This window comes from Heterocephalus glaber, unplaced genomic scaffold (genome assembly GCF_053883595.1).
Source record: "Heterocephalus glaber isolate CG9 unplaced genomic scaffold, H.glaber_assembly_v1.0 deba00001687, whole genome shotgun sequence".
In the NCBI taxonomy this organism is placed as follows: Eukaryota; Metazoa; Chordata; class Mammalia; order Rodentia; family Bathyergidae; genus Heterocephalus; species Heterocephalus glaber.
The window spans coordinates 27,592,621-27,612,270 of NW_028258412.1; the positions used below are offsets into that span (position 1 = coordinate 27,592,621).

A 19,650-nucleotide genomic window follows, 5' to 3' on the forward strand; every position below is an offset into this window, starting at 1 on the left:
TGTCCACGTCTCTTCTTTGTGGCTGCGGAACACAGCTGGGGCTTCGTGTTTCGGGCACAGGGACCAGGCCCCCAGGCCTGAGGGTCAGGTGGGGGTCAGGGACAAGTGACCTGTGGGTGGCCACCTTCCTGGTACCTTCCAGGGCCCTTCCCAGGCCTGAGACCAAGTTCGGGACACTGGGCCTGGCTTCAATCCTGGCTCCTGCTGTGGGCCACGCGAATAGCCCAGGAGGGCCAGGGAGCGGCGGGAGGCTCATTTCAAGGCCACCACCTAGGCTCCTGTCCTGGGCGCCTCAGACAGAGCCACCCCTCTGGGCCATCAAAGGCGAAGTTCCAGGCTGCCAACACAAACACGGCAGGCTGACGTCTGGGTGGGCCCAGGGCCCCTCCCTGAGGCCTCCAGAGTCGCTCGGCTGTGAGGCTACTGGGACCCCGGAGGAGAGGACAGAAACCCTCTGCCACCGCCTTGTGGAGCTGACCTCTTTGGTGCAGACCCTGATGGACACAGCCAGGCATATCCCCTCTGGGCCCTCGAGGCCACCAGTCCGGGACGTCACCTGGCTGGCGGGCTGCACGAGCCCAGGGCATCACCCGCACCAGAGTCACCTCCAGGCCACACAGCTCCAGGCTGGGACCATGGCTTTCAAATCCCGCAGCTCAGGCCTGGGACTTTGCCAACTCTCACTACTATGTAATTTCATCTAATTGATCAATTAAATCCAAATAATTCTTAAACCAGCCGCAATAGCAGTTATCTAATTTCAATACGACATACAATTTTTTAAACAACTTTATCACAGGAAATTGCTCCCAGAATGTGCCGTCTGCCTCTGAGGCGCCATGGGCTCTGAGTCCTCAGGTATGGGGACCAGAGAGCTGGGGACACCACAGGAAGAGGCAGCTGGACGGGGACTGGGTCGCATTGCCCTCCTGTTGCCCTCCAGGCTGCAGCATAGAGGGACCATTGGCAGATGTGGCACCTCCCACCTCAGCTGCTACAAACATGAAATCACAGCTTCACTGTTGAGTCTTTGGGCTGTCACCTAGAGAAGCAGCCCCACACAGACACCGAGGCAGGCGGTAGATGTTTAGCTTTGCTCAGACGGTCCCCATGGGTCCCGGACTGGGTTCAGCCGAGCCTGTTGTCCCTATGACCAGAGGGTGGCCGTGCTGCGCCTCTGTACTGTGCCTGGCTTGGGCTCCACTGCCCACTCCCCACCCTGGCTGGACTCTGGTGTGGTGACCGTTGTGACCGAGGCTGTGCGTGTGATCTCTGTGTCCCCATAACCACATACCTGTGATGACAACCTAAGGGCAGGGCTCCCAGTGGCGCTCTGCTTCAGGCTGGGCAGAGTCCCTCACAGGGCCGTGGATGACAGGGATGTCCCCGTGGGACCAGTGGCCAAGGTCCAGTGTCCCTGTCATTCACCTTCTTCCTCCCACCAGACTCCAGCTCCTGAGGGTCCCAACCTCCCTGTCGTGCCATAGTCTGGGGGGCTCGTCATCAGCCCTAGCCTGTGGGACGCCAGAGAGCAGGCTCACAAGGCGAAGTGCTGTTTCAGACACGTTTGCCCCTGGACCCCACTGTTCCCGGAGGACAGGTCCTCGGCATGTGAGTGTCCGGAGTCCAGAGAGTCTCGGAGAGGTCAGCAGGGCAGGCACTGTCCCCGGAGGAGGCACCACCAGCCTGAAGGTCGAGGTTGCAGATGCCAGACCTGGGAGCAATACGGGCATGAGCTGGGCTCTCAGGAGGATGAGGAGCAATGCAGAAAGGTAAGACAAGTGGGGAGACAGTCCCGGGGGCGGCCATCGGGGGCGGCTCAAAATGTCACCCTCCATGCTGGGCCATCAGCTCCTCCGGCTCAGCTCGGCAGAGGCCAGCTGGGTGGGATGTTATGTCTGAGGCTCCTGAGAGCAGGACCGTGCAGAGGGAGGGTCAGCTCCTGACAGTGCCATCGCCTGAGCCCTGAGTCTCCACCACACTTTCCCCATGCTGACGTCCCAGGACGGCAGCAGAACCCGAGAGCCCCATGGGGAAAGGCAGCTGGGGCTCAGGGCTCTCGGGGGCACTGGCTTGAGGGTCTCGCTGGCTTTCCAGGCATTTTCATGTCTTCGTCCTTGCAGAGCACTGCGGGTGGCTGCTTCCAGCAGGTCTCGTCCTCACAGGCACAATGCTCTGCTGCCATTTTACAGACGACGGGTTGGAGGGGAACCAAGCTCATTGCTGGAGTCCTGCTTCACAGCACCTCAGATGGGCCTTGGGAACGGGCTCCCTAGAGCAGCCCCCTGTAGGGTGAGGGCTTGCTGGAGTAGATGGCTGTGAAGAAGAGGGAAATCCACAGACACGCGCAGCGGGAACGACTCTAGGACACAGGGCTGTGCTGCGGCCCCTGGGGGACGTGAGCAGCGGCACAGACACAGGGGCAGCTTGGAGGCAGGTTGTGCACAGCCAGGAAGCTGGGCCACAGAGCGGCCCAGTCTCCGCCTGTCCTGTCCCACTGCAGCCCTGTCCCTGCCAGAGCGCTCGTGGTCAGTGGGAAATGGAGGAACTGCCAAGGGGGCCCACAGGATGAAGCAGCCTAAGTGTCACCAAACAGCAGCCCTGCCAGGGAGGGTGAGGCTGGTGTCCAGCAAAAGGCACCAGGGTGAGCCCAGAGACCCAGGGGGTCATGTGACTCAGGACACAGATGGGTCCGGGCAGGTCGTTGCTTCTGGCTATGTGTGCGTTTGTGTTTGTGTGCCTGCACATGTGGACATAGCATTCTGTGTGTGCATGTATAGGTAGCACTGTGCGTGCATGTATGTGAATGTATGTCTGTGTGTATGTGTATACACGCAGCACTGTGAGTGCATGAGTCTGTGCATGTGTACATGTGTGCGTTTAGCACTGTAATGAGTATGAGTACACACATGTGTGTGGTGTGTACACGCCTGTACATGTGCATGTTTCATCATGTGATGAACACAGATGTTCCAGTCAGTGATGGGCCACACACGACAGAGGGCCCACATGGTCGCCTCACCTTATGACCTCCAGCTGCCTGCGTCTGTGCACGCGTGCTCTGGGATGTTCACACTGTGACTAAGTTGTCCAATGGTGCCTTCCCCAGACATGTGCTGCCGGGAAGGGATGCACAGCTTATTACAAGTGTGCACATGTGTGTGCCTGTGTCTATCTGCATGTGTGATGTGTGTGTGTGCACATGCATGCATGTGCAAGCAGACACACAGCAATGTGAACGTGTGACACGTATGGTGCATCTCATGTGGTAGGTACATGCATGTGTGTATGTGGGTGCATGTACTATGCACATGTGTGTGGTGTGCATGGTTATGAGGTGGGTAAATATGTGTGTCTGTATGTGCTGTGTACATGTGTGTGGTTTTCATGTTTGTGTGGGGCAAGGCTGCTGGCCCCTTGCCTTCCTTTCCATCCTGGGGGTTCAGCAGGGTCCTGGGGGACCTGCTGTTATTGGAGTGGCCTCTGGTGAGTCCTTCCAAGTGGGGACGGAGGGGTGCAGGACAGCCTCTGGCCTGAGACTCACGAGTCTCCTCTGAGCTTCTTGCCCAGGTCTCCCCACTCCGTTCTCACAGCGGCACGTCATGGCACGGCCACCCGGGGACGCGAGCCAGTGTAAACTCCTGCCAGCTGCGGCGGGCCAGGTGGCTTTGCGTTAGCGCACAGCTGTGGGGAGGGTCGTCACTCCCCATCCCTTGAGGAGGTCACTGGGCTGGAGAAGGGTGGTGGAGACCCACATCCACTGCTGGGCCTGCGCACAGCTGCCCAGTGCAGTCCCGAGCCCGCCGATCGAGGCTCCTGCAGGAGGCTGGCGCTGTCTCGTGGTCGGGAGCCAGGAGCCTCACCACGGTGTCTCCGGTCCCTTCTGCAGCTGTGAGGAGACGCCACTGCCCCCGCCTCTCCCAGCGCTGGTCCCTGGGGCACACACTGGCCCATCTCTGCCCTGGCTGCATGGGGCCATCTTCTCCCTGGGTGCACGGCTGTGCCAGATGCCCCTTCCTGTAAGGCTGGGCCACGGCCTTCACCAGTGCAACCTCATTGTACAACTGCATCTGCAGTGACCCTGTGTCGGCCTCGCTGGGCTCAGGACTTCGCCCAGAATTCCGGAGCTCACAGCAGGAGCCACCGCAGCCTGGGTGGGCCTGTTACCCCCGCTGCGGGTGTGTGAGGCTGAAAACCAGCAGGGGAGGACCCGGGCCACGTATGGCTCCACCCCACCTCCCACCGACCTCCCTGACCCCCTCACCCGGGTCCACCCAGAGTCCCCCAGCCAGGCTGGCAAGGACCTGACCACCAGGCCAGCCAGGCCAGGGCTTCCTCTCCGTCCCCTCTGAGCCTGAAGGCTGGGAGGGGCTCCCAGGCCACATGCTGGGTGAAATTCCCAAGATTTCTCCCGGAAGAGCAGCAACAAAGCCTTCATTAATTCTCCATCAGTGTAAATGTTCCCACAGGCTCCAATTACAGGCTTCTGTGGGACAAGTCTCCCAAATGGCTCTGCTTTAATTTGAATATCAAACACCCCGCTGGCTGCTGCTGGGGGATCGGAGTCAGAAAGGCGCAGGCTGAGCTGGTCTGCTGCCCCAGGGTCCTGCCTCGTGGGCCCTCCCATGATCCCCCAGGTCCTCCGGGCCTGGCCTGTCCCGGCCCTCACCCTGGGCTGACAGTTGGGTGATCCCAGCCTCCTGGTGCTTCCTCCCAGGACCCGCCCATCTGTTGGGATGTGAGAAGCTCTGAAATCATCTCAGCCCTGGGCACCAGACTGAGGGAAGAGCAGAGCAGAGCCAGAGGCAGAGCCAGATCCTTGGGTGCCATCAAACCCGCACCCAACTGTGCCCAAACCCAGCTGCAGCACTGATAACCTCTCTCCCTTGCTCTGCTGCTCTGGGCTAGGCTGTCACCCCACCAGGCCTCAGTGCAGCCGTCCTTCCTGCAGGACTTTCCCTCAGCCCCTGCCCTCCTGGCTCCACAGGGCTAAGATTCCTTTGGCCCCTCAGCTTCCACTTCCTTCCCAGGACATGGGGTTGCCATCCCCACCTGGCGAGTTCCAGTCCAGGCCTCTGCCAGCCAAATGCGCCTGTGGACTCAGCACATCCCTGCCACCCACCCACTCTGCTGGTCCCTCCTGGGGACCTACGTCCCCCTGTGTGGCGCCTGCCCCACCTGGGGGTCACCATGAGACCCAGAGCCTAGCAGGACATGTCCCCTGGGGATGCAGCAGTGGCCTGGTTCCTGGACAGATGAGGCTGGTGCTTGGCGGCCTCTGAGCCTGGCATAGCCCTCGTTGAGAGAGCAAGGGTCGCAGCGTGCAGGTTCCAGCCCTGCCCCGCCTCCCTGTGCCCGTAGGCCTGGCGCTGTGCTGCGTGTGGAGTGACTGTGTCCCCAGAGCCCTGCTCCCGGGTGTGGGTGGTTGGGCCTGGAGCAGGGGCCCAGGTTAGGGCTTGCAGGCTGCTGGGAAGGGCCACGTGCTGCTCCCAGGAGGTCTGCTCCCCGAGCAGGTGGCCGTGAAGCGTGACGCGACCCCGCTGGACCCCGTGGCCGCCACATCTGGGCCTCCCCTTCCCGCACCTTGAGGCCTCAGCAGAGCCGTGAGCCCTGCGTGGCGCTGCACCAGTCTCCTTCCTGCATTAAGCGCCAGCAGAGTGTTCTGTCGCCACCCCAGGAACCACGGGGACTCCAAGGCATCGGCTCAAGGCGACCTTGCTCTTTCTGCGTGGCATCTCTCAAGTCGAAGCCTGGTGCCCCACCTGCCCTCGCCTGCTGGTGGCCTGGCTGAGTGCTGCTGCCACCCTAGCTGTGCTCGCAGGAACAGGGGCCGAGGCCACACCGAAGCTGAGAGGGAGTCAGAGCCTCCGGGCCTGGTCCCCGGGCTCCAGGTGCCACCACGCATCCCCGAGCCCTGCCAGGCCCTGCACAGCACCCCCACCTCCCTCCTCCAACACTGGCATGGAAGAGCCAGGACCAACACTCCTTCCCGAGAAGCCGCCTCAAACTCGTGAGGATGGCTCCAGTCCCCTGTCCTCCTGCCAGGGCTCCACGCCAAGCCTTCCCAGCGAGGTCCAAGTGCGTTCTCGCCTGCTTCACTGTCTCAGGAAGGAGGAGGGAGAGGGCAGAAATGGAAGGAGGAATAGATGCTGCTCCAGGCAGCTCTCCTGGATCCCTGTCCACCTCCTCGATTCCAGCCTGGAGCTCCTGGGTGGAGACCGGGTGTGGCCTGCATCCCCAAGGGGCACGGCCGCACTCGGGGGGCAGTGAGTTGCATGGTCAGCAGTGATGCTGCGGGGGAGGGGACTCAGGGCAGAGACCTGCCTGGCCCCTCACTGGCTCCCCAGAGGCCTGAGGACAAGCGGGTTCATCCACCAGAGCCAGAGCCTGCATCCTGCTGTCCCAGGTCCTCGGGAGGGGCTCCAGCTCTGAGAGGCTCAGGGGCATGGGTCTGGGGGCAGGAGCTGTGTCCAGGACAAGGCAGGCTGAGCCCCCGGCTCTGAGCAGGCAGTGGGGAGAGGTGGCATGGGCCACTGGGGACCCAGTGCCGGGGCACCAGGGGTGGGGAGGACAGGTTTCCATACACCTGGGAGGCGGCCAGGCCCTCACACCCTGGCCCCGGCCAGCATCCAGCCAGAGCCCTGCCCGGGGCCTCAGCTGAGGGTGGCTCTTGTTAGGAAAAGAAGCCGGGGTACGAGCTCGACAGGGCAAACCCGAGAGGGCCGCTCCGGCACTAGGCACTGGGCCAGCAGCTCCCACACAGGCTGCAGGGTCTTTAGGGTCGTGAGGTAGTGAGAGGCCGTGGAAGGGAAAAGGCACAGTGGGGCTTTCTCCAGGAGAGTCCAGTACAGGGAGACCACACCCAAAACACACAAGGGGCGGCTGCCGTTTGTCAAGAGCAGGGCTGCACACTGACTGGGAATCGGGGTGAACTGTGCTGCCGGGCCTGGCTGCCCCATGGCAATGCGTCTGCATCAGGTCAGAGCGTAGCGGGAGGGATGTGAAGCTCCCTGCTCAGACCGGGATGGCACGGTCGGATTCCCGGAGACAGCCAGAGCAGCAGCCCTGGAGCCTGGCCGTGGCGACGGTGGGCAGAGCCGCAGCCGCGTGCGGCCGGCACCCGGTGTCCCCAGTGCCTTGTCCGGGCCCAGGGGCCCTCTCTGCAGCCGGTCCTTGGATCCCATCACTCACAGCTGCAGCGACCAGACCAGCACTGGGCTGCTCTGCAGACTCTGACCTGCCAGACTCTGTCCGATGTTGCCCAGCGCATGGCCTTCAACGGGTGCCCAGGAACAGGCTGACCCTGCCACCCACACCCGCCAGCGGCCCTGCTGGCCTGGGCCACTGCCCGGTGGAAGCAGCAGTGATGCTATCTCTGCACAGTGTTTTGTCTGTTCTCACAGATGCCTCAGTCTTACACCGGTGCGGACAGAAAGCTAGGCCCGTGGTCTCCGCTACAGCTTGGACGTGGCTCTCATGTGACCAGCGGTCCGGGCGCTGGATGCTTGGTCCTGGGTGGTGTGTGGGGTGGAAGAGCCTTAGCAGGTCCCCTCGAGGGACTGGCCAGGCACCTGCGCCCCCCGAGGGAGGGCCTGATGCTGTTCCTGGGCACCTGGTCAGCCACGGGACTGTTGCGTCCAGCCCGGGCCCAGGGTCCGGCTCCTTCTGGACACAGCGCCCCTTTGCCTGCTCTGCAGGGCAGGACCGGACATTCAGCCCCAGAACTGTGAGCCGAAGTCCCTGCCTCAGGAAGCAGCCACAGGGAACGGCCAGGATGCCTTGAATACACGGCTGAAGTTAACATGTTCTGCCGTGGAAGACAGAGTCACACTTCCTCTCGTGTCCCCGCATGTGTAAGGATGGACAAGCCCCAGGCTCTGCTCCCTGGGGCCACTCACTCAGGGACCCTGAGGCCCCACCCAGAGCCCAAGTTCTCAGGACAGAGCGCAGCAGATGGGGACTCGGGCCTCAGAGTGGCCGTCCTTGCTGGGGGGCACTCCAGCCTCCCAGGGGCCGGATGTGTAGCTCAGCCCCGCCATCTGGATGGAGTCGGATCCTCCTCGGCGTTTACTCTAAAACTTTGTGACCACAGGGTGGAGCCTGGGAGTCGCCGTGGAAAATGCACTCCCTCTCGTATGTTCCCACTGCAAGGAAGAGCTAGCTTTGGTCCCTGGAAACAAATGGGAAAAGGAGAAGGAGAGACACTGCCAAGCCCCCTCCCCAGAGGCAGCAAGCCTTTCTCTGGAAGGTGGGCCACGGGGCTGGGCGAGGGAGGCAGGTGCTGGGTGTGGGGCCCCGCAGCCCCTTCCGACGCCCTGTGACCCCTGGGGCAGGGACCTGAGAACAGTGCTGCCACCCCAGGCAGAGCCCCACAGGCTGGAGCGGCTGGGCGCGTCCGGAGGTGGAGGCCCGAGAGGACCTGGCCTGACCCTCCAGCCGAGGCGCGTGGGGCCCCCGTGCAGGCACCTGGTGTTTGGGTGCCTGCGTCACAGTTCCTCCCCTCTCTGGTCCCAAGGTCCAGCCCCTCCTCCGGGCCACCCTCGGGTCACCTGATGGTCAGCAGCAGGAGCAGGGCGAAGGGCTACACCACCAAGGACGCCAAGGACCTAGTGAGGGCGCGTGGGCCAGGGCCGGCCGGGCGGGTCAAGCAGGGAGAAGCTGGCTCAGCCTCTCCACAGTCGGTCCAGGCTCCCTCAGTGAGCGCGTCTCCCCCTGGGCACAGAGGGACGGCCCCTGGCCTGCCCGCTCTGTCCAGGACACCCACCGGCCCTCAGGCGGCTTCCCCTGGTGCTCAGGGCCCGAGGTGCTGGTGACAGAGGCTGGGCACGGCTTCCCTGCCCTGAGTATCCCTCTGGCTCCCCGGGCACAGGATCCCGGCTGCGGCTCCTCCCTGGGCCCAGCGCTGCCCAGTGATCCCCCCGCGGCCATGCACAAGTGCAGTCTTGCCGTCTCCCTGCCCTGAGCAGCCCCACTGTGTGCCCAAACATCCTTGCCCATGGCAATAGGCCTGCTCCACCAGGTGCCACTGGCTTGGCCCTGCCCTCTTCCACCCAGCCCTCGCATCTCTCCCCCTTCCACTCTGCATATGACCACCCCATCCCTGGGCTCCTCTTTGAGCTGGATCTGCCAGATCTTCCTACCCCAGGACCTTTGCACCTACCGTCCCCACCTGGTACACTGACTCCTCTCCTGTTCCCACCTTTCGAGTTGTGGTTCATCCTTCCTATCTCAGCCTCCCTCACTCTCAGAATGCACCAAGGTCCTTGTCTGTCCCCTGCATGGCACGTACCAAAGTTTATCACCTGGTGAGTGTGATTATTTGATTCACACCTTCTTTCCTGAGGACCCAGGGCTGCTTCTCCAGAATACGGGTATGGGATGCTGAAGTGGTGACAGCCCCACAGTGCCCTCTGGGGAGCCGGTCCCACACGAGGCACTGGCACTGAGTCAGGCCCTGTGCCAGGAGAGATGTCCATCCTGAGGCCCTGCCCACCAGCTCTGCTCTGCACTGGACACCCGTGCCAGGTCACAGGAGCAGGAGGCCGAGGCAGGGGAGGTGCCACCACCTAAGCAGACAGGACTTCCCTGACACAGTGGCTTAACTCTTGCCGTTATCTGGTGGAGACACCTCTGCCTGTGGTGGCCCGAGGGATGCAGGCAGGAGGGGCCCAGGGAGTCCCTGGCCTGGGTGTGGGGCATGGTCCTGGGCCGGCAGACCTGCTCAGGGTCCTCCAGGAAGTCCGAGGAAGCAGCCAGCAGCAGCGGGTGGTGTCCGCTCTGCAGGGCTACCACTCCCCATGGGTCCAGCTAGGGTGACCTCGGTGCCCACCTCCCAGTGGGCCTGGGTCCTTGTCCCGAACCAGCTCCTTCCTGCCTGACCCCAGCTGGGCTAAGGAGGGGGGCACAGCCCCCTGACAGGCAAGGGTGGGCCCTGAGCAGAGCAAGGGCACCCCTGAGAGCAGCAGAGGGCAGGCGAAGCCAGCAGCGTGGCTGCAGCCTGAGTGAAGCTGGGCTGAAGCCATCTGTCCCAGATCCTCAGTCGCGGGAGCCCCTGTAGCCCGGCCCTGGTGGAACACAGGCTTGGGGGGCCACTGCTAGACCCTCCTGGCCCTGGGGTTCTCCACTGCTAAGACCCTGGCGGGGGTGCAGGGGACAGAAGGTAGGGCCCTGTCTCTGCCGGTGCTGGTGGACTCGGCCGCACAGCCCAGGACTCGAGTCAGAGTCTCCCAGAGAGGAGACCGAGGCTCTACCTGGCCCTTTCCCTCTCTTGCTCCCTGGATCGGAAGGACCGGAAGGAGACGCTGCCACTCCCCGCCATGCCGGCCAAGCCCTGTCCCTGCCACCAAAGCCGGGCCACCCCAGGCCTCTGGGGGTTGGGAAGCTCCGCAGGGTCAAACCTGGGATGGCTCAGAGTGGGACCATCGATTCTGCTCAGTGCACACTGGGGCCTCTGCTCCGGCTTACCTGCATTAGGGTTGGGGCTGCACTGCCAGGACAACGCCTGCAGGCTCAGCACCAAAGGAGGCTGAGGCAGGAGGATCCCCAAGTCTAGCCCAGTCTAGGCAGCTCAGTGACTTCTTAAGACCCTGTCTGCCGCAGACCAGCTGCAGTGGATGCAGGATAGGAAGGGGAGAGGTCTTGGGCCGGCGAGTGAGAAAAGAACCTTTGCAAGCAATGTGCAGGTTCCCTCTGAGAAGTCTCAGGGTCTGATTTATTTTTACATCTTTAAGCAATAGCTGGGAGGCATTGGGCGGAACGTGTTTACATTTTAGGTTGCCTTAGCAATTTCTATTGAAGTAAAGGTTATTTTTTGCTAAACAGAGTATATTTTTCCTAAGCTGATTCATTTCATTGAACATCATGAATACACATTCAAAAATTACAATTGTCCCCTTATTTACCCACACCTAAGCAGAACAGAAGGTAACTTAATCAAAATCCCTATAGCAGCGGGGGTACAAGCAAGATTTAATTAATTAAATGTCAAACTTGTGGTCGTCAGCTGGCCCTTGAGAAACTGCACAATGGTTAATATAGTTTGCTATTAGCTCTCTATTTTTCTATACCTCTATTCATCTTAAGTGTTATTCGGGTTCATGGTCCATGAGCAGGAGATGTTTACAGCACTTTGAGAAAAACTGAGTAACTTGCCTCCTTAGTGTATTTATCTGTCTTAACTTTCTTTCTATTTCCTATTTCCCCCTGTTTCTTACATCTAAAATCTGTCCTTTCAATCTCTTTACAAGACCCCTTTAGTAAAAAGAAAGTCATCCATAGAAGAAAGGAGTTACAATAGCAGGAAAACAGAGGGGGTTTTAGGAGAGGTTTCTTTAGGAGTGGGTGTGGCAATAGAACTGAGAGAAACAGGAATTTGGGACTTGTGAGCCAGATCAGATTTCAATACAACATTGCCAATTTGCCTCATGGAGAGTTTGTTGTTAGTCACAAACACAATGATTCCTGTGACCAGAGTAACAATTGTAAACATTATGGCAAGAAAAAATAAAACATGAGGGTACGATGTGTTCCACCCTCCTTTTCCCCCGGCTGGAACTTTGTCAAGCAGCCTTGGAGGTCGGTCCGGCTTCGCCACCTGTCTTAAAATAAATGTAAAAAAGAAGAGGGCAGGTGCGAGGTGTGTGGCTCAGTGAGAAGCCCTGGGCTCAATTCCCAGCACCACAAAAAATGCAAAGAAAAAGACCCAGAGTGGGAGGGGCTGCTGACCACCTCGCGCCTTGGCTCTCGCTCAGGCCGCCTCCCCACGCAGCAGCGCTGGCATGTTGCTCTGGGGCCTGAGCATCACCTGGGAGGGGCTGTTCCTGGGGACAGAGAGAGGTGAAGATGGCTGCAGCGCATGCCATTGGCAGTGTCACCTCTGTGCTGCCCGGGACAGGTCACAGCAGTGTGTTGGATGATAAGACTCAGGGCCGAGTGGGGGTCACCATGGAGTACCCCGTCCTAGGGCTTCACAGCCCCACAGCCCTCTCTTCTGTCCCCATCCAAAACCCCCTTGTGCCTTCCTCAGGGTGAGGACAGAGTCCCTGCTGCTGCCTCCTGCCTGCCCTACCATGGACTGTTTCTCCTCTGCCAGGCTGTCCTGCCTTGGAACCAGCTGACTGGACTGAAACTCTACACACTGAGAGCCAAAATAAACCTTCCTCTTGTACCTTGCTATTGTGCCCCTCATCACCCGCATGGCAGGTTGATCCCAGGGTTAGCTCTGTCTGGGAGAATCATGGGGGCCACCTGTCCCTGAGCTACTGCCAGAGCCTGAACAAAGCTAGGGTCAGGTTGCCTAGGCAACGGCCCACATTGGTCCCTTCTGCACCAACCATGGATCCCTGGGCTTGACACAGCCTCAAAGGTTGAGGGCAGGAGGGGCTGCCCCATGGGGGTGGGAGCAGGAGGCATGGTGGACACGTGACCCAGGGTCCTGAGGGACCTTCCTGCCCTCCACATCCAGGCTGAGCCACACAGCTGGGCTCCTACTGGCCACTGTCCCTGTCCCTAATGGCTGGACTGCACAGGCTGGAGGAGAGGGCTTTTCTGACACCCAGCTCACCCAGCTCACCCAGCTCACCGTCTGCAGCCAGCAGGAACGAGGTGAGGCCGAGGGCGCCTCGTGGCTGGGGGTCAGTGCCGGGTTTTACAGTGACCTGTCCAGGCAAGGCCACGAAAATGCCAATCACTGGGTGTGCACATGCAAACACATGCGTGCACATAAGCACACACAAATGCACATTGTATGTCACACATGCACAAGTGCACACACCTACACTCAGGCTGGTGGATACACATCCCTTGCACACACACATGCAGTCTTGTGGATACACACAGCACACACATGTGCACACCCATCCACACAGAAGCTCATAGACACACACACATGTGCAGCACATACCCATGCACATGCAGGCTCATGGACACACACTTGTGTGACACACACATGTGCACACAGGTTCGTGGGTACACATGTGCAGTATACACACTCATGAACACACAGGCTTGTGAACACACACCTGTGCAGCACACATGCACATCCATGCACAGGCACCCACTGTCTGTGCAGCATCCACATTCAGGGGGAGCACACAGAAGCCACGGCTGATCTGCACATCGAGCTGTGAATGTAATTACATTTCTGGACATGTCTGTGACCGCTCTGTGAACACGTGCCTCGCTATGTGGTGAACAGGGACCAGATTCATGGTTGCAGAGGAATCAGCGCTGGGAATTCTAATTCTTATTTTACTTGAAATTCAACACCAAATAATAATAGCGCTGCTTGGGCAGAACACCTTTCCACCTTCCCTCAAAGCAGGAGCCATCATTCTGGCGGCCATCCCTGAACCTGCATGGGAGGAGGCCTGGGAGACCCAGGGAGGGGGGCCAGCAAACGCAGCCACAGCTGGGGGCCCCAGCAGCTGTGCCGGTGCCGGTGCCGGGCTCAGCGCATCCCTGCAGCCAGGGAGGGTGTCAGAGGCCCTGGGCTTCTCAGAGGCGCCCTGCTCACCTAGGAGAAGAGCTGGCTTGGGAGACCCTGGTGCTCACCTGCCCACAGGAACAGGGTCTGCCCTGTGTCACTGCAGGACCCAGCCACTGGGGAGCCCTGAGAGCAGCCTAGGTGGAGCTGGACTGGAGGAGGGTGGGGTTCACCCCAAGACCACCGCAGGAGCCCGGGTCGTGCTCTGATGGCCCCTCTGCGGCAGGACACTGAGCCCCTGCATGAGAGCCCCAGCCCTCGGTGCCCTGGAGGAGCAAAGTGCCTGTCCCTGTGCAGCTGCACCGGGACTCAAGACTCCCCCGAGACCCCAGCCAGGCTCGAGCCTCACCTGCGGAGGCGCCCACACGCTAGGAGGGCAGCCCCAGCCCCAACCTTGGGCACCAGCATGCAGCACTGGCTGGGGTCAGGCTGCCCCCAGCCCCGACCCAGCGTCACGGGAGAGGGGACCGGCCACATCGCCTGGGGCTGCTCGCTTGGGGTAATTTGTCACGTGCAGTTGTGATATCCCCTGAGCATTCACGGTTCCGGGACGAAATGCTCTCTTAAGGTGTTTCTGAGCTCTCTGGCCAGTCACCCTCGGCAGGAGGCGTGTGCCCAGCATCCTCGGTGCAGTGAGGACCAGGAACCCTTCCTCAGCTCCGGTCTGTCTCCGCCTGACTGCGGCCTGGGCCCAGCCCCACCCCAGCATGTGTCTCACGGGGACCAGGTTCACTGTGGACCAGAAGTGTTCAAACGAGATCCTACTGGGTCAATGGGGCCCTGGAGCCATAGGGCCAAGTCTGTCAAGGGGGACACAGAGAGAGAGGAGGCAGAGGGATTAATGAGCTGCAGGTGCTCTGCACTGCTGCCTGGACGGATGGACCAGTGGAGGGACGCCCTGCCACCCACGCCGTGCAGCATTTGCTATCTGGGCACAGGCGCCACCATCCCTCCCTGTCTACCCACCCAACCCTCTCCGAAGGGCTCCCCAAGGCCTCGGCTGCCCCCGGATGTGCTGTGGCATCCCGGGAGAGGTGGCTTGGTGTCAGATGCCGGGAGAGGGAGTGGCAGGGAGTCTCATGCCCAAGGAGACAATGGTGGTAACCGTGGAAAGGCCCTTCTAGGGCACAGTCCTCGGCTGGCGCGGGTGGGTTAGGGGAGTCGGAGCATTCACATTAGCGCCTCAGATTCTCCAGGGCAAAGGCTGGGTCTTCCCATGTCCTCCTCTTCTGGCCAAGGCTGAGGAGACACTGGTGGGACTCAGGAGCAGAGAGCCTGTGTCCCGGGAGAGCGAAGACCCTGACTCCATTCGATGATCACTGACTTGAGACCCCAGGGAATTCATACTTGCTGGAGACGCAGAGCCACGTACAGGGATGGCGTCCTGCTGAGAACCTGATCCTTCCCTGACCGCAGCACCCCAGACCTGATGGACAGCTCTGCCCTCGACATTGTCCTCAGGGCGAGAAGCCAGAGGGAGCTGCCTGGCCTGGCTTGGGGGCTGGAGGATGTGAGAACTGAGACCTCGGCCCCTGAACGTCTCTGGTCTCCTCATGGTGACAAGGTGGAGGCTGCTGCCCCTGCTGTCACTCTATACACTTGGAAGATGGCAGAAATGGCAGGGAAGGGACAGAACACATCCTAGAAAGGAACTTCCCTGTATCCCACGAAGCAGAACCAGCCACACGGCCACACCTACCTGTAGGGAAAGTAGGAAGAACAGATTTTATAGGGAAGTAGTGCTCACGTGGGCCTCTGCTCTGAGCAGTTCTGGCGCTGCGTCCGCCCAACGCCAAGCCGCCCGGGCAGAGGCAGCCAGCTCAGTTGTCTCCTGCTGCACTGCACCCCGAGGTGCGGAGCAGTCGGCCGCTGGGCAACTGCTCTCCGGCCACAGGCTGAGATTTGATGACTTTTTATCACAGAATTAAATCCCTTCCCCTGCTTGTCTTGTTAGATTAAATCTCTTTAAATCTTAATAGACTGCAGCCTTTCTCAGAGCAGCTGCGGCTGCTGATAACCACGGCTGGGCCTCTCGGGAAATAGGGCCCAGAGTGCACCAGGGAGACAGGTGGTGCTCCGGGCGGAGCCTAGGTCCAGTTGCTGATGGGGACCAGAGGGCTGGTGCTGCCACTGGCCTGGACCTCAGGGGAACAGGGTGCCCTGGGCCCTGCAGGAAGGGCCTGGGGGCTCTACCCCCCTCCGACCCAACCCCAGTCTTGCTGCCGCCCTGACATCTGCCCAGCCCAGCAGATGCCTCCCTGTCCCTGAGGCCAGGGCACAGTTCTGCAGGCGCCTCCCTGTGCAACAAGGGCCTGTGGGTGCCGGTTCCTGTGCTCCCTGCAGTAGGGAGGGCCTAGCATCGCCTCCACACAGGGACAGCGAGCAGGGCTGGCTCTGATGGCCACCGAGGAAGAAAGGCCATGCTGGGTCCGGGCGAGTCCTCACCCTGTCCTCTCCGTTCTGCTCGCTGAGGCTCCCACCATGTAGCCTGGACTGACTGCCAGCGGCCAATGAAATCCCCCCTCCGTCCTCTGGGCTCAGGATGGTCGGCCTCTCCGGAGCCAGGGTGCAGGCTGCAAGGCGGAGCTGGTCCCAGAGCAGAGCCGGAGCCCTGGCTCAGACGCCGCAGGCTGGTCCCCTGCACCTCACTCGGGGACCCAGCGGCAACAGCGTCACCACCACAGGCAACCAGGAGCCCAGCCCGAGGTGACACAGCCTCATCACTCAGCCCCCAGAACTGGCCACCGCCCCTGCCCGGCCACAGGGCCCCGGAGGTGTCTGGGGCACAGAGCCAGGGCCGCAGTGAAGATGGGGGCCTGAGCCTGCCCCAGGTGACCAGGGAGGACAGGAGGCCCGAAGGTGAAGGAGCCAGGGGGAGAGGAGCAAGTCCAGCGCTGACCCACAGGGCAGGGAGAATCAGCGTGTCCACGCACCTGGGGACACGAGGCCTCAGGCCTCGAGATCCGGGACCCTGGGTGAACCTCGGGCAGACAGTGGGGTGCCGTCAGTGGACACCAGGGGCGGTGCCTGCCTGTGGCCTCGGGTCAGGGCCACGCCCTCTGCGGGAACTACCTGGCCTCACTGGGGCCAGACAGTGATCAAATAAAAGAAAAGCTGAATAAACACTTCATTAGCACCTTAGGACCTGCCGAGCCCATGGCAGGGCAAGGAGGGACAGACCGGGCCTCCCCGTGGACCCCGTCCCTCTCTGGGGCCTCTCATGGTATAGCATGAGGCCAGCGGCAAGGCCTCTGGGGGGCTGGGGCGTTTCCTGCTGCAGTGGTTATGATGAGCATGTCTCCCTCTCATGTATTTTTTGGGACTTGGACCAAAGAATTTGGGATTTTCTAATATTGGTTAAATTCTCTCATTTTCTGGGCTCTTGGGCCCCTCCTAGTCAGCACAAGCCGAATTTGATTTGCAAACACCGAGGTGGTGCCCAGCCACCATGGACCCCTCCTGTCCTCCCGGGACACAGGGGCTGCGAGCACCAGGCCTGCCAACTCCCCCCAGGGAAGTGGGTGAGCCAGGGTGCTGAGGAGTGGCCACCCCAAGAGCATTGGCAGCTCCTTGGACCTTGGGCCGTTCCAGGCCAGGGCCGGCTGTTAATGCCATGCGGGCTCTGCCAGGGTCCCATCCATGGCCCCAGTGTCAGTGGGTGGGGCGCCCATCCCAGCCCTTCCCGTCAACACAGGCGGCCGGTATCCCTGTGCCAACCTCTTCGGCAGCGCCCTGCCTGGGTGGGGCAGGGTCCTGCCCACCAGGAGGACCCCAGGGCTCGCTAAGCTCGGCTCACTGTGTCCCAGGGCAGCAAACCCTTCGCCCGTGTGGCTCCAACGCTGTGCACCCCACAGCAGCTCCGCCTCCTCCCCGTGCCGCCAGCGGAGCGCACAATTCTGCAGCTTTTGGTGCCCTCTCGCTTGGGTGTGCAACTGCCTCTGGCCCACCTGAGAAGACACGGCAGCCCTAGAAGCAGCAGCGAGCTTGTCACTAGTCTGGCCCCACGCCCGTGCGTCCAGCCCTGGGGACCCCTCCCCCACTCCCGTCTGTGCTTTGGCCTGGTCAGGAATTTTCGCATCAATGGAATCACGTGTGGCGCGGCCTTTTGCACCAGGCACCGTGTTTTCCAGGCTCATGCACGTTGGATGCCCGTCAGAACGTTGTTTCTTTTTATGGGTGAGTAACGCTCCACCTTGCGGACAGACCACACCCTGCTGGGCTGTCCACTGGAGCTGCGAACAGCCGTGCTGCTGGGGACCCTGCATGAAGTACCCACGTGGCTGTCAGTTTTCATTTCCCTTGGGTCCACACCTACGCCAGACGGTGACCCCAGGCTGCCACACCCCGGGAACCACCTGTCTGTCCCAGAACGCAGGTGCCAGCCGAGGCCCTGCGGTGCAGCAGGATGGCCAGCCCATAGCTCCCGGGGGCCTGGTTTGAGAGAAGCCGCCTCGGCCTCCACCAGATGGACCGAGTGGGCTGTGCCTCTGAGCCGGGGACCGAGTTCAGGGCCTGGGTCCTGGTCGGCGGCCCTGCTGGCCACTGTGCGGATGGAAGCTGCTGCCTCCCTCTGACCTTAGCGCTGACACCGGGAAAGCCAGATCCGGCCACCATGAGGGCGTCCTGCTGTCCCTCAGGTCTCTGTCGCCTGCAGGAAAACCTGCAGCCAACAGGAAAACACCAGCCCTGCACCAGCGACAGAAGCCAGCGCAGCACCTGAGGGCCGTGCCAGCTGGGGCTTGGCTGCGACCCTCTCGAGGACAGTGTCCCTGCAGGCCACAGCGGCCCGAAGCCCCGGGGTGCCGTCATCCCCAGCACCTGGCATGTTTTCCACCTGAATTTCGTCCTGGGGGCTGCAGCAAGTTCCTCTCCTTCCTACGTTGAAGAGAGCAAAGTACCCCAAAGTACCAAAAGGCAAAAGTCAGCCAACAAACAGTGATGTTAGGAGAATTTCTCAGAGGCAAGACAGAGATTCCGCCGAGTCTGTGCGCGTCCTTTGTGCACTCCCTCATCCCAGGCTCACGCTTTGGGGGCATCGGCCTGCACCTGCCCTGCGCCTGGCCTCTTCTGCTTTGTTCTCAAGGGTGCCAGTGTGCAGCGCCTGTAGAAGTTGGGAGCCACACTGTCCTGGGCTCGTGTGGCCACGTCAGGATCTGGATGGGGCCCCGAGGGGCAGGGCTGGCCGAGGCCGGGGCCCCTGCACCACCCCAGCTCTTCCGTGTTTGGAGTCCAGTCTCATCCCACTGTCCCTACCTTGGGCCCTCAGCAGGACTGGACCTGAGAGGCGAGGGCAGGTGCTCTGGCCATGTCTGCTCCTGGGCTGGGGGCCGGGCCCTGGCCTCCCCTCTCCCTGCACCTCCTCGGACACTGCTCCTGCTTCGGCCTCCGTGGATGCTCAGCCTGGAGAGGTCGGGCCTGCGGGGACCAGCGTGGTGAACTTGAGACTGAGTGGGAGATAAGGGAAAGACACAGACGCAGAAAGAGAAAGCAAGCCGGGGCCAGGGGGAACACGGCTCTGCGCTGGAGAAACTGGGACCAGTGCCCGGTCAGCATGTTTATTTCACACAGCTTCGGGGCGGTTTCAGGAAGAGCACGCGCTTTGTGTGATGTTGAGAACGTGGAAAGTAGGACGTTCTCAAGGCCAGCCAGCTGTGCTGCAGTCAGTTTTCCGGAGCATTGCATGCTCCGTGCTGCTCCCTTATCGCCTGAGTTGCTAGCGGTCAGGAGCTGAATACAAGAGCTCTCTGAGGACCCTCGGCTCCCAACACGGGCCTGGGAAGAGCAGCTGCGGCCTGTGTCAACCCTCCCGCTTGTCCTTTCCTCCTTGTGCAGCTCCCTGGCTGAGGTCATGATTGTGTGTCTGGCTCCTGCTGTCTGCTCCTTGGGGGCAGTGACATGGTTGCTCTGGGACAAGGGCACCATTTGGAAACACTTCCGACACTCGGGGATTCAGAATACTCGCTCTCCACTCCCCAGGAGACCAAGTGCATCCCAAATTCATTCATGCGAACAAACGGGCGACAGGCACTGCCCACTCCTCTGCCCTGTCCCACAGCCACCCAGGGCCACAGTGTCTCCAAGGAGCACCGACTCTCAGGCTCTCGGGCCAGGCTTCTGCCTCCCGCGGTTCCCTGGGGCCTTGGGGATCTGGGGCAGTGCCTGGGGTT

General features: G+C 61.3%; 1 long non-coding RNA gene across 2 annotated transcripts; it reads right to left on the reverse strand.

The window, feature by feature from the left end:
* Nucleotides 1–744: 744 nt before the first annotated feature.
* LOC110348945 (uncharacterized) lies at nucleotides 745–18,995 on the reverse strand. Of its 2 annotated transcripts, none has more exons than XR_002394609.2 (2): nucleotides 10,465–18,995; nucleotides 745–8,170 (listed from the first exon to the last, which is right to left on the reverse strand). It is a non-coding gene; the product is annotated as an uncharacterized LOC110348945 (long non-coding RNA). The 2 variants fall into 2 exon arrangements; XR_002394608.2 differs by having other exon boundaries at nucleotides 745–9,454.
* Nucleotides 18,996–19,650: the final 655 nt, after the last annotated feature.